Source organism: Brienomyrus brachyistius, unplaced genomic scaffold, assembly GCF_023856365.1.
Source record: "Brienomyrus brachyistius isolate T26 unplaced genomic scaffold, BBRACH_0.4 scaffold93, whole genome shotgun sequence".
Lineage (NCBI taxonomy): Eukaryota > Metazoa > Chordata > Actinopteri > Osteoglossiformes > Mormyridae > Brienomyrus > Brienomyrus brachyistius.
Window position 1 is genome coordinate 376157 of NW_026042368.1, and position 11568 is coordinate 387724.

The window sequence follows — 11568 nt, forward strand, 5'->3', positions numbered from 1 at the left end:
ACAGGGTCGACATGACGCACTGTCCTGAAGCACACAGGAGGTACTTTGGGTTTTAGGTAAGTGTGCTTTGTTTTTTGTGCGTGTATGGTGTTGGAAATATTCTTTTAATTAACTGCATGTACTGAGATTGTGCACGGCTGTGGTTGGTCACTTTTAGCACCTTTATGTATTAACATTAACTGTATTTATTAACATTTTATTCTATATGCTGTGCTATGTCTGTGACTAACCAGTTTTTTAGCCTGAGGCCATTGATTTTATGTGTTTTAGGATGATGCATAACCCTGTTTTAACCCGACCCTTGTGCCGAGGCCTGAGGTCTACGGGTCTGTTCCTTTTTTAAGGTTTTAATATTTTAATGGCTTGCATTTGAGGTGACATTTTAATTATGTTAATGGCCATATGATTGTAATTAGATTTTAAAGTGTGTATATGTATTACTTGTTTTTATTGTTATGTTTTGCTTATCCTATAGGGAATGGTTCTGTAATATATTTGTTTAATATTGTTTTAAAGGTGTTTTATTGTGTGACTTTAAAATGTACAGAACTGTTTAATAAAGCATGGAGAAAAAAAAAAAAAAAAAAATCTGTTCTTATCAGTTTAATATCTGATACGTCCCCCATGGAGGGGACCACATATTAAACGGATTTTTGGAACAGGGAGCCGGAAGTGGGGCTTGCCCCGTCCGCTCCACGCATCGACCCGGTATTGCAGTGTTTCTGGGAACGGTGCACCTCTACTGCCCCCTGCTGTTGAAAGACAGAGCTGATCGGTGTTCCGCTTATCAGACCGAGAGCCTGCGCCGCTTGCCAGGCGATTAGCCGGTGTCGTGAGGGACGGACCCTGTGCCATCTTCTCCTGCCATGTCGCTGACTAATCCAGAAGGAAAATGACTTTTAATATTCGAGTTTAAATGAGCAAGTGTAACAGCTCTACTGCTTCTTACGTTTTTTCATTTTATGCAAAGTGACATTTTTGTATTTTTCTTTGACTTTTTTATCCAGCTAGGTTTATTAATGAATTAATTCAGAGTATGTATCCTTGGCCAAGCTCCATGGATTATATGCTGCTGTTGGAATCAATCTTGTCACATCTGTTATCAGATGCCGCTGTCTGGGAGGTTTGAACCCCCATTACTGCATGTTCTAGCCTTGATTGTGCTGGTTTGCCTGAGTCACTGCTGTTTCTGCTGCATCTGAAAAACATACAGGCAGCTTAACTGGCGTCATTAACAGGAAGATCAATCCTGTTGATACTCAACCTTCAGATGAGCTGGAAAGAGCAGCAGCAAGTGAGGAAAAATCTTCTGGAGTTAAGTACTTGGCACGGCAAGGCCTGGCTTTTCGAGGTGTTTGTAAGGAGAGTGGGAATTTCAACCAGCATCTAATGCAAACAGCAGAGGGCGCTGCAGAACTGACCATGTGGCTGAAAGGTCACTTTGATTTCACCAGTGCTGTTTAACTGAAACACCTGTTCCTGGGTTGCCCTCAGTCCTTGTTATTGGTTATGATTCTCACTGTCCTGCATTGTGTCTTGTTAGCTGTGTATTTAAGTGCCTGTTCTGCTTCTGTTCTTTAATGCTTCATTATAGCTGTATGTTGTATGTATGTATATAGTTCTCTAGTTGTGTTTATTCCATCATTTAGATCATTCCTGGTCATTTGCTGTTTATTTTGGATCCATCCTGATCCTTTTGGTTTTGATGTGTGTGTTGTAATAAACCCTATTTTTCCACGCATGTCATGCACTGCCGCAACCAGAAGAGGGCAGAAGATATGGCACAAAAAACAAAGGAAGAAGCCTAACTTTAAAAACAAGAAAAACATCAAGACTCATCCAGCATGGGGCGGTAGGTTAACAAATAACACAAAAACAGTCAAAGAATAAGCAAACAAAAGAGTGAAAAGATGCAGAGATGACTGAGAAGCAGGGGATGACTGGAGAAGAGACGACAGGACCAGAAGACAGGAGGGATACAGGGAGAGCGGAGAAGACAGTATAACTGAAGAATGGGAGAAGAGGAGAGACCGCAGAGGAAGGAGAACATAGATGACTGGAGGGGAGGGAATATAGGAGCAACAGAGAGAAGGAGGAAGGGCTGCGGAGGAGAAGACAGGATAAGAGGGGAAAATGTGAGCAGAGAAGGACAAACACCCCCACTGCCCAGCAAAGTGCACTTGTAAGTAAACCACAATTTTAGCCTTGGGCTCAATATATGGACTTGTCTCTGTGTAGTGATGCATAGAATCCCTGACACTGATTATGACTGTACTGTATTAGTCCTAAACCTGCCATTATAGTGTAAGGAGAAAATATATATTTTTTTAAATAAATCATTAAAAAAAAAAAGGTAGAGCGATGTAGCCCCCGGAGAAGTCCCCCCCCCAAGCCCTGTTTGTTCCCTTCTAGCTACCAGATGAAACTCACAATGCACCCCAACGCCACCTAACTTCTCTTCCACATGATGCACCTTATTTACCCTTTGAATCCTGTCTATTATTGAACGTTTTTCTATCCATTTGATTATCAGCTTATTACACTGTATGTACATTAGTCAGCCACATATGCTGTATGGCTTTGTTTTCCGGAAAGTCTGGGCTACTCAGATGTGTCATAATTCGATTTGTAAATGCTGACAGTCTTGATATTATCCTTCATATCAGGAAAAACTACTTGTGCATATAGATATTTCTCAATTTTTAGTTTCATCCAATATAAAAATTGGCAGGTAGTACAAATATAATCTTATAAATGCTGAGATTAGAGTATCTGCGATGCAGGAATGCAGGGGTTTCATTGGGGCCCTTTCTATGGCTTAGTACTGTGAAGGAGTACATGGTTAGTGCCAGGCGCAAATGAATATCTTTGATTTTGCATCCATGTGGTAACTTGTTGAAGTTGTCTGATAGTCAGTAATACATGGTTTAATTATTATGATTGTTTATTTATTACTTTATAACATCTGAAAGAAACTGAAATAGGAAAGCTTATGTTAGTTTATGGTCCACTGGATAAACACAGACATTACAGACGGTTTTAGAGTCTAATGCTGAATGTTTTTGCTATCATTTTTCTGCCTGCATATGCTGTGATTAGTGCAGTGAAATTTGTGAATGTGTTTGTGGTTAGTATCATAGCCTCAGACAACAAACCAACGCTGTAGCGCGTCACTGTGTTTACATGTGAGAGGGGTTCCAGTTACATAATGGGCTCGTTTTAATTCAACTGTTTTGACGGAGCTCGACAAACCTAAAAAATAAATGCTGGTGTTATCAAAAACTATGTCATATAGCTATATTTCAGATTTATTACAGCCAAACACATCTCGGAGCTCCGAGGAATCTCCTTCTCCTTACATTTCCCTCCATCCCACTCTTCTCATCCCTCTATCCCTCAAATACTGTTACATTTGTCTTTTTTCCACACTCACACCCTGTCTTGATCATGCTCTGAATGCTTGGCATCCATATGCATGGCAAACTATTTTACAGTCTTATCTAGTATAATAGGACATAAACATTGAATTTGATAGTTATGTTTTATTTTCATATTAGAACACAACGCATGAACATGAAGGGATCGTTTGCATTTGCAACCAACTCCTCCGCAAACCCCCCAGCGGAATACTGGCCGCGGACAGGGGTGGGAATCCCCAAGCTGGAAGACTGTACTGCATCATGTTAACATTAGCTAGCTAGTTATGGATACAGAGTGCACCGGACTACAACTATAAAGGACGTAAGGTGTGTGATAGGGTAAAACACTTACTAACAGGTAATGCACGTTAGCATTACGTTAAATGACCACTTTACCTGTTCCTTTACCAGAATATTCTCCTATGCGTTCGCCGAATGACAGCAGGCAGAAGGCGGCGCGTTTTTCAGAAAGAAAAGTTTCAGAGTTAAACTTACGCCGCGTTATATACAGGCACTTCTAACACGAACATTTGCAGCCATTAACTCATTGGTGGCAGTAACACATGAAATTACTTTTTCTGCTTCAAAATAAGGTAGCACTGTGATTTTGATACTTTATCATTTATACTTAACTGTACCTTCCTCCCATTCCTCCGTCTCTGCGTATTGACATTTAGGAGAGTCTCAGATATAAATTAACGATTGAAAATTATCAAACAAAGACAGACACAACACTGAAGAGATGACAAAGACACAGTTTGAAAAGTAAATATGTTTTATTGCAAATCTCTTATCTTAATGTAGCCTACCTTATCATATGTTAACCCATCTTGTATTTTAACTTAGCCTAAGTTAAGATATGATGATAGGCTAAGTTAAAATATAATAAGATAAGAGGCTATCTTGTCTTATTATATTTTATCTTATCTTATTATATTTTAACTTAGGCTAAGACGAAATATATTAAAATAAGCCATCTTATCCTATCGTATCTTATAGCTACATTAACACTTAAACAGTATCTCTTTCCGTTGGGTCCCGCGGGATCGCAGTCCCAATGCAGGTCTCTAACACGGGTATTCTAAGAAAAAGAAAATAAACATTTTACTTAACTTTACTTAAAGCAGTCATATAACTGCATTATAAATACCCAATTAATGTCTTATAAATCATTTATTAAAGTATTAAAAACACGGCTGTAAATATTTATACGAAGGCATAACACATTATAGCTATGTTTGTCATGCCCGGCTCGTCCGCTCCTCCTGTGTGCCACGCCCCCTGATTACCCACGTGTTTTCTCCCGATTGTACCCAGCTGTGTCTAGTTAATTTGCTCAGTCCTGTGTATTTCAGTCCGTGTCTTACCTGAGTCCATTGTCTGTCATTGATGTTAGTGGGCATTTCATGTCTCCTGCTCCCTGTTGGATTATTAAACCCCAGTTTGCCCCGATATATTCCTGTCCGCCTGCTCTTTGCCCGCCTGCCCGAGAGATCGCCCGCTTTTAAACAGTGCGATCGCGGGCAAGCGTGATAATGTTGATAATGCATTATGAATGCTCTGATCTATATATACACAATAAATATCTTCATAATACATTATATCGGCCATTAATCCATAATAAACATGGCTATAATGTGTTATGCTTTTTTTTCTTCAATATTTATACCCATGTCTATAATATATTTATGGATGCATTACAGTGCATTGTGAAGGTGTCAATAATGCAGTTATATTACTGCTTTAAGTCATTTGTAAACCTGAATTCACAGCCTTATAATTACTGCCTCTTGCTACTTCTTCTGAAAGGCAGGGGACAGCAGAAGAAGCACCACTTCATCTTCTTCTTCTTCTTCTTGTGGCTCTTCTCAGTATCATCTTCAGAAAGATCTTCGGCATTCACATGGAATGATACTTCTTCTTCACTGTAGATCTTCTCGGCAGCATCAGCATCTTCTTTTGTTTTATCTGTCTTCATCACTTCAGTCTCGTCCTCTTCCTCAGGTCCTTCTTCTGGTATAGTCAGTAGCTGTGATCTGTCTTCAGATGCCACCATACACTGAAACCTGACCAGTGTGGTAGCATCAGCATCTTCTGCCTGCTGGAATACCACATCAGCTTCTTCATTTTCCTCAGGTCCATCTTCCTGTAAAGTCTGCAGCCATATTCTGGCTACATATGCCGCCATGCACTGCCAACTGTCCACTGTGGCAGCATCAGTGTCTTCTGCTTCCTGAAGCTCCTCATCTGTTTCTTCATCTTCCTCAAGTTTTTCCTCCTGGATGGGTTCTAGCCAAGTTCTGCCTACTTGTGACACCACATATTCCACAGCATTCCCTGTACTTTTCCCTCCTCCTCCCTTAACCTCCTGCACATTCACTCCCACCTCACATCCATTCTCCTCACCTCCATTTAGCATATCCATCATACTAATACCAGCCTCTGTCCCCTCCGTCACAACCCTGGTGGCCTTCCCCTCAAATGTTCCCCACTCTGGTACCTCCACATATTCCTCACTACGCTGCCCCTTACCTCACCTTCCTCCCGGCTTGTCCGCTCCTTCCTGACTTTCTTTTTTTTGCTAAGGTAGCAAGCTTTATAAATTTCCCAGTCTTCAGATGAAAGGCCGTAATTACTCTGAAGACTTTGAGATGAAATACTAGTGCTGGCTAGCAGTCCATCCTTTCCCACACTCTCCCCTCCCTTACTAACCCCTCCCTTACCCAAATCAGTAGACCCCCCCCAATCCCCCCTTAACCCCCCCAGCCTGGACAGTGGGGAGTGTCACTGGTGAGAACTCCTCCACACCTTCTCCCCAGTTGATCACTTCATCCCACAGGTTCCAGGCTTCCCAGTGTTGGGTGTTGGTCCATCGATCAGCTCTCTCAATTCGCTCTCTGGGGAATAAATCAGCACTTAACAGAGATAATAAAATAAATAAAGAGCTGGAATTTCTTCAATCATACAGAAAATACAATTGTTATAATTATTATAATAAATAATCACAGGGTTCATCCATCCATCCATCCATCATCTCCCGCTTAATCCGGGGTCGGGTCGCGGGGGCAGCAGCCTCTGCAGGGAGACCCAGACTTCTCTCTCCCTGGCCACTTCATCCAGCTCCTCTGAGGGGATCCCGAGGCGTTCCCAGGCCAGCCGAGAGACATAGTCTCTCCAGCGTGTCCTGGGTCTTCCCCGGGGTCTCCTCCCAGTGGGACATGCCCGGAATACCTCCCCAGGGAGGCGTCCCAGAGGCATCCTGATCAGATGCCCGAGCCACCTCATCTGGCTCCTCTCGATGCGGAGGAGCAGCGGCTCTACTCTGAGTCCCTCCCGAATGACTGAGCTCCTCACCCTATCTCTAAGGGAGAGCCCAGCCACCCTGCGGAGGAAACTCATTTCGGCCACTTGTACCCGCGATCTCGTTCTTTCGGTCACTACCCATAGCTCATGACCATAGGTGAGGGTAGGAACGTAGATCGACTGGTAAATTGAGAGCTTCGCTCAGCTCTCTCTTCACTATGACAGACCGATGCAGCGCCCGCATGACTGCTGACGCCGCACCGATCCGCCTGTCGATCTCCTGCTCCATCGTTCCCCCACTCGTGAACAAGATCCCGAGATACTTAAACTCCTCCACTTTAAAATCCCCAACCCGGAGAAAGCATTCTACCCTTTTCCTGCTGAGAACCATGGTTTCGGATTTGGAGGTGCTGATTCTCATCCCAGCCGCTTCGCACTCGGCTGCGAACTGCTCCAGTGAGAGCTGAAGGTCACGGCTCGATGAGGCCAACAGAACCACATCATCCGCAAAAAGCAGAGACCTAATCCTGAGGTCACCGAACCGGACGCCCTCAACGCCCTGGCTGCGCCTAGAAATTCTGTCCATAAAAACTATGAACAGAATCGGTGACAAAGGGCAGCCCTGACGGAGTCCAACCCTCACCGGAAACGAGTCCGACTTTTATTGCCACCCTTGCGGACCAAACTCTGGCACCGGTCATACAGGGACCGAACCACCCTTAAAAGGGAGCCCGGTACCCCATACTCCCGGAGCATTCCCCACAGGACCCCCCGAGGGACACGGTCGAATGCCTTCTCCAAGTCCACAAAATACATGTAGACTGGTCGGGCAAACTCCCATGAACTCTCCAGAACCCTGCTGAGAGTATAGAGCTGGTCCACTGTTCCACGGCCAGGGCGAAAACCACACTGCTCCTCCTGAATCCGAGGTTCGACAATCCGGCGGACCCTCCTTTCCAGGACCCCCGAATAGACCTTGCCAGGGAGGCTGAGGAGTGTGATCCCTCTGTAGTTGGAGCACACCCTCCGGTCCCCCTTCTTAAAGAGGGGGACCACCACCCCGGTCTGCCAATCCAGAGGCACTGCCTCCGATGTCCACGCGATGCTGCAAATGCGGGTCAACCAGGACAGCCCCGCAGCATCCAGAGCCTTGAGGAACTCTGGGCGAATCTCGTCCACCCCTGGGGCCCGGCCACCGAGGAGGGGCCTCCACCCCCGAGATAGGTGAGTCCACCCCCAAGTCCCCACACTCTGCTTCCATATCGGAAGGCGTGTCGGTGGGATTGAGGAGGTCTTCGAAGTACTCCCTCCACCGACCCAAAACGTCCCGAGATGAGGTCAGCAGCGCACCATCCCCACCATAAATAGTGCTGATGCTGCACTGCTTTCCTGCCCAGAGCCGCCGGATGGTGGACCAGAATCTCCTCGAAGCCGTCCGGAAGTCGTTCTCCATGGCCTCACCAAACTCCTCCCACACCCAAGTTTTTCCCGCTTGGCCTGCCGGTAGCCGTCTGCTGCGTCTGGAGTCCCACAGGCCAGAAAGGCCCGATAAGACTCCTTCTTCAGCTTGACGGCATCCCTTACCACCGGTGTCCACCAGCGGGTTCGGGGATTGCCGCCGCGACAGGCACCGACCACCTTACGGCCGCAGCTCCGGTCAGCCGCCTCCACAATGGAGGCACGGAACATGGCCCATTCGGACTCAATGTCCCCCGCCTCCCCCGGGATATGGGAGAAGTTCTGCTGGAGGTAGGAGTTGAAACTCTCCCTGACAGGGGATTCCGCCAGACGTTCCCAGCAGACCCTCACTATACGCTTGGGCCTGCCAGGCCCGGCCGGCTTCCTCCCCCACCAGCGGAGCCAACCCACCACCAGGTAGTGATCGGTTGACAGCTCCGCCCCTCTCTTCACCCGAATGTCCAAAACATGCGGCCGCAAGTCCGACGACACGACTACAAAGTCGATCATCGAACTGCGGCCTAGGGTGTCCTGGTGCCAAGTGCACATATGGACACCCTTATGCTTGAACATGGTGTTCATTATGGACAGTCCGTGACGAGCACAGAAGTCCAATAACAAAACACTGCTCGGGTTCAGATCGGGGGGGCCGTTCCTTCCAATCACGCCCCTCCAGGTCTCACTGTCGTTGCCCACGTGAGCATTGAAGTCCCCCAGCAGAACAAGGGAGTCCCCAGGAGGAGCGCTCTCCAACCCCCCCTCCAAGGACTCCAAAAAGGGTGGGTATTCTGAACTGCTGTTTGGCGCATAAGCGCAAACAACAGTCAGGACCCGTCCCCCCACCCGAAGGCGGAGGGAGGCTACCCTCTCGTCCACTGCGGTAAACCCCAATGTACAGGCGCCCAGCCTGGGGGCAATAAGTATGCCCACGCCCGCTCGGCGCCTCTCCCCGTGGGCAACTCCAGAGTGGAAAAGGGTCCAACCCCCCTCAAGGAGACTGGTTCCAGAGCCCAAGCCGTGCGTCGAGGTTAGTCCGACTATATCTAGCCGGAACTTCACAACCTCGCGCACCAGCTCAGGCTCTTTCCCCATCAGAGGTGACATTCCATGTCCCTACAGCTAGCTTCTGCAGCCGAGGATCGGACCACCAAGGTCCCCGCCTTTGGCTGCCGCCCAGATCACCTTGCACCCGACCCCTATGGCCCCTCCCATGGGTGGTGAACCCATTGGAGGGGGGACCCACGTGCCTTGTTCGGGCTGCGCCTGACCAGGCCCCATGGGTGTAGGCCTGGCCACCAGGCGCTCGCCATCGAGCCCCACCCCCAGGCCTGGCTCCAGGGGGGGGCCCCGGTGACCCGCGTCCGGGCAAGGGAAATCATGTGTCCAAAATTTTCTTCATCATGAGGGGTCTTTTGAGCCGCACTTCGTCTGGTTCCTCACCCAGGACCTGTTTGCCATGGGTGACCCTACCAGGGGCATAAAGCCCCAGACAACGTAGCTCCTGGGATCATTGTAACACGCAAACCCCTCCACCACGATAAGGTGTCGGCTCCAGGGGAGGTCACAGGGTTCACATATATAAAAAAGAAAGAATAATAGAAACAGCGAGCAAGATTGCAAAAAAAAATCTAAAATTCACGATACTGTAAGTGCAATATCATATTAAACAGTAATGTCACCAAATTAATAACTAGAATCAAATAGGAAACAGCTGTGCTCCACATTAAATGAATAATGCTAAAAAGGCCAATAGGATGTTGGGGTATATCTCCAGGTGTGTGGAGTTTAAGTCAAGGGAGGTAATGCTAAGATTATACAATTCCTTGGTGAGACCTCACCTAGAATATTGTGTGCAGGTTTGGTCACCATATCTTAAAAAGGACATTGTGGCCTTAGAAAAGGTGCAGCGTAGGGCCACAAAAATGATTCCTAGTCTTAGAGGAATGTCATACGAGGAACGGTTACTTGAGCTAAATCTGTTCAGTCTCAAGCAAAGGAGACTGAGGGGGGACATGATCCAGGTATATAAGATTCTAACAGGTTTGGATGCTGTTCAAGCAAATAGTTACTTCAGCATTAGTTTAAATACACAAACTCGTGGCCATAGGTGGAAATTAGCGGGAGAACACTTCAAGCTGGATTTAAGGAAGCACTTCTTTACACAGCGTGTAGTCAGAGTATGGAATACCCTTCCTGATAATGTAGTGCAAGCTGAATCCTTGGGTTCCTTTAAATCAGAGCTAGATAAGATTTTAACGACTCTGAGCTATTAGTTTAGTTCTCCCCAAGCGAGCTTGATGGGCCGAATGGCCTCCTCTCGTTTGTATAGTTCTTATGTTCTTATGTTCTTAATACCCAGATGAATACTACCAAGAACTGAGTTAACACTAATCAAGCTAAGAATATTTGAAAGTGTTAATCCTGTGTAACAATGTAAATAGATGTAATGATAAACGTAGAAGCATCTAGCCTACTCCGAAAGTAATGCCCCAATTTTTTTTAACAATTTACCTACCACCCTGAACAGTAGGGGGTCCCAACTTCCGGTCGGTTTTCCGGTACCGTCCGCGCGGAGTATTGCACCGGGCGGCAGACAACCGGGGGTAGAGGAGCCAGCCGTCCCGTTTATTAGGGGATCACGCCGTTTTGGAAAGAAAGCTGCCCGTATTGATGTATGGAAATACGCCATTAGCCCCGCATGTCCGTATACACCGTCAATCTCCCGCCGCTCGGCGTGGGAACCCCCAAATTATACCGCCGTCTTACCCATCCGTGACACTTTTCTACGACGGAAACCGATCGGCGGACATCGAAAGGTTGGGAAGCCCTACTAAACTAGCATGTTTGAGATGAATTTACTAACCAAATAGTCTGTCATTATTTAAATATTAGCAACCACAGTAGCAATAAAAACCACTGCACTTTAAATGACGTTAAAAATATGTAATATTTTTTTATCGTATTATAGACATTTACTATGTCATTATAGTATAAAAGGCTAAATAATCAAAGTAGCACAACATCAGTTGAAGAATTCAAAGACATTTTGGAGAGCTAACAAGCTACTCACCTCTGCGCCATTTTCACTCAGAAAGTTTGTTGCGCTTTAAACGGTAAAGTTTGTTTACGTTGTTTCTATGGAAACTGCTCTGACCTCCGCTTGACCGTAATATAAAGGCATGTATGCAGTAATTGGCTGATTGCAGATTTGATCCCTATGCAGTAATTGACCACTGACCTCTTGGACCCTCAGTGCTGCCGTCACCTGCATTGAGGCAGCTGTTACGTTTGCTGTCATTACATTGAGCCCAAAATATCAAAGTACAGGATTTAAGATTTGAATTAGTAACAGGACCGTGGGAAACAAAACATATATGTTATTGATCCT

At 46.2% G+C, this 11568-nt stretch overlaps 1 non-coding gene across 1 annotated transcript; it reads left to right on the plus strand.

Moving 5' to 3' along the window:
• The first annotated feature begins 545 nt into the window (after positions 1-545).
• On the plus strand, positions 546-742 carry LOC125727339 (U2 spliceosomal RNA). The gene has a single exon (XR_007388701.1). It is a non-coding gene; the product is annotated as a U2 spliceosomal RNA (small nuclear RNA).
• Positions 743-11568: the final 10826 nt, after the last annotated feature.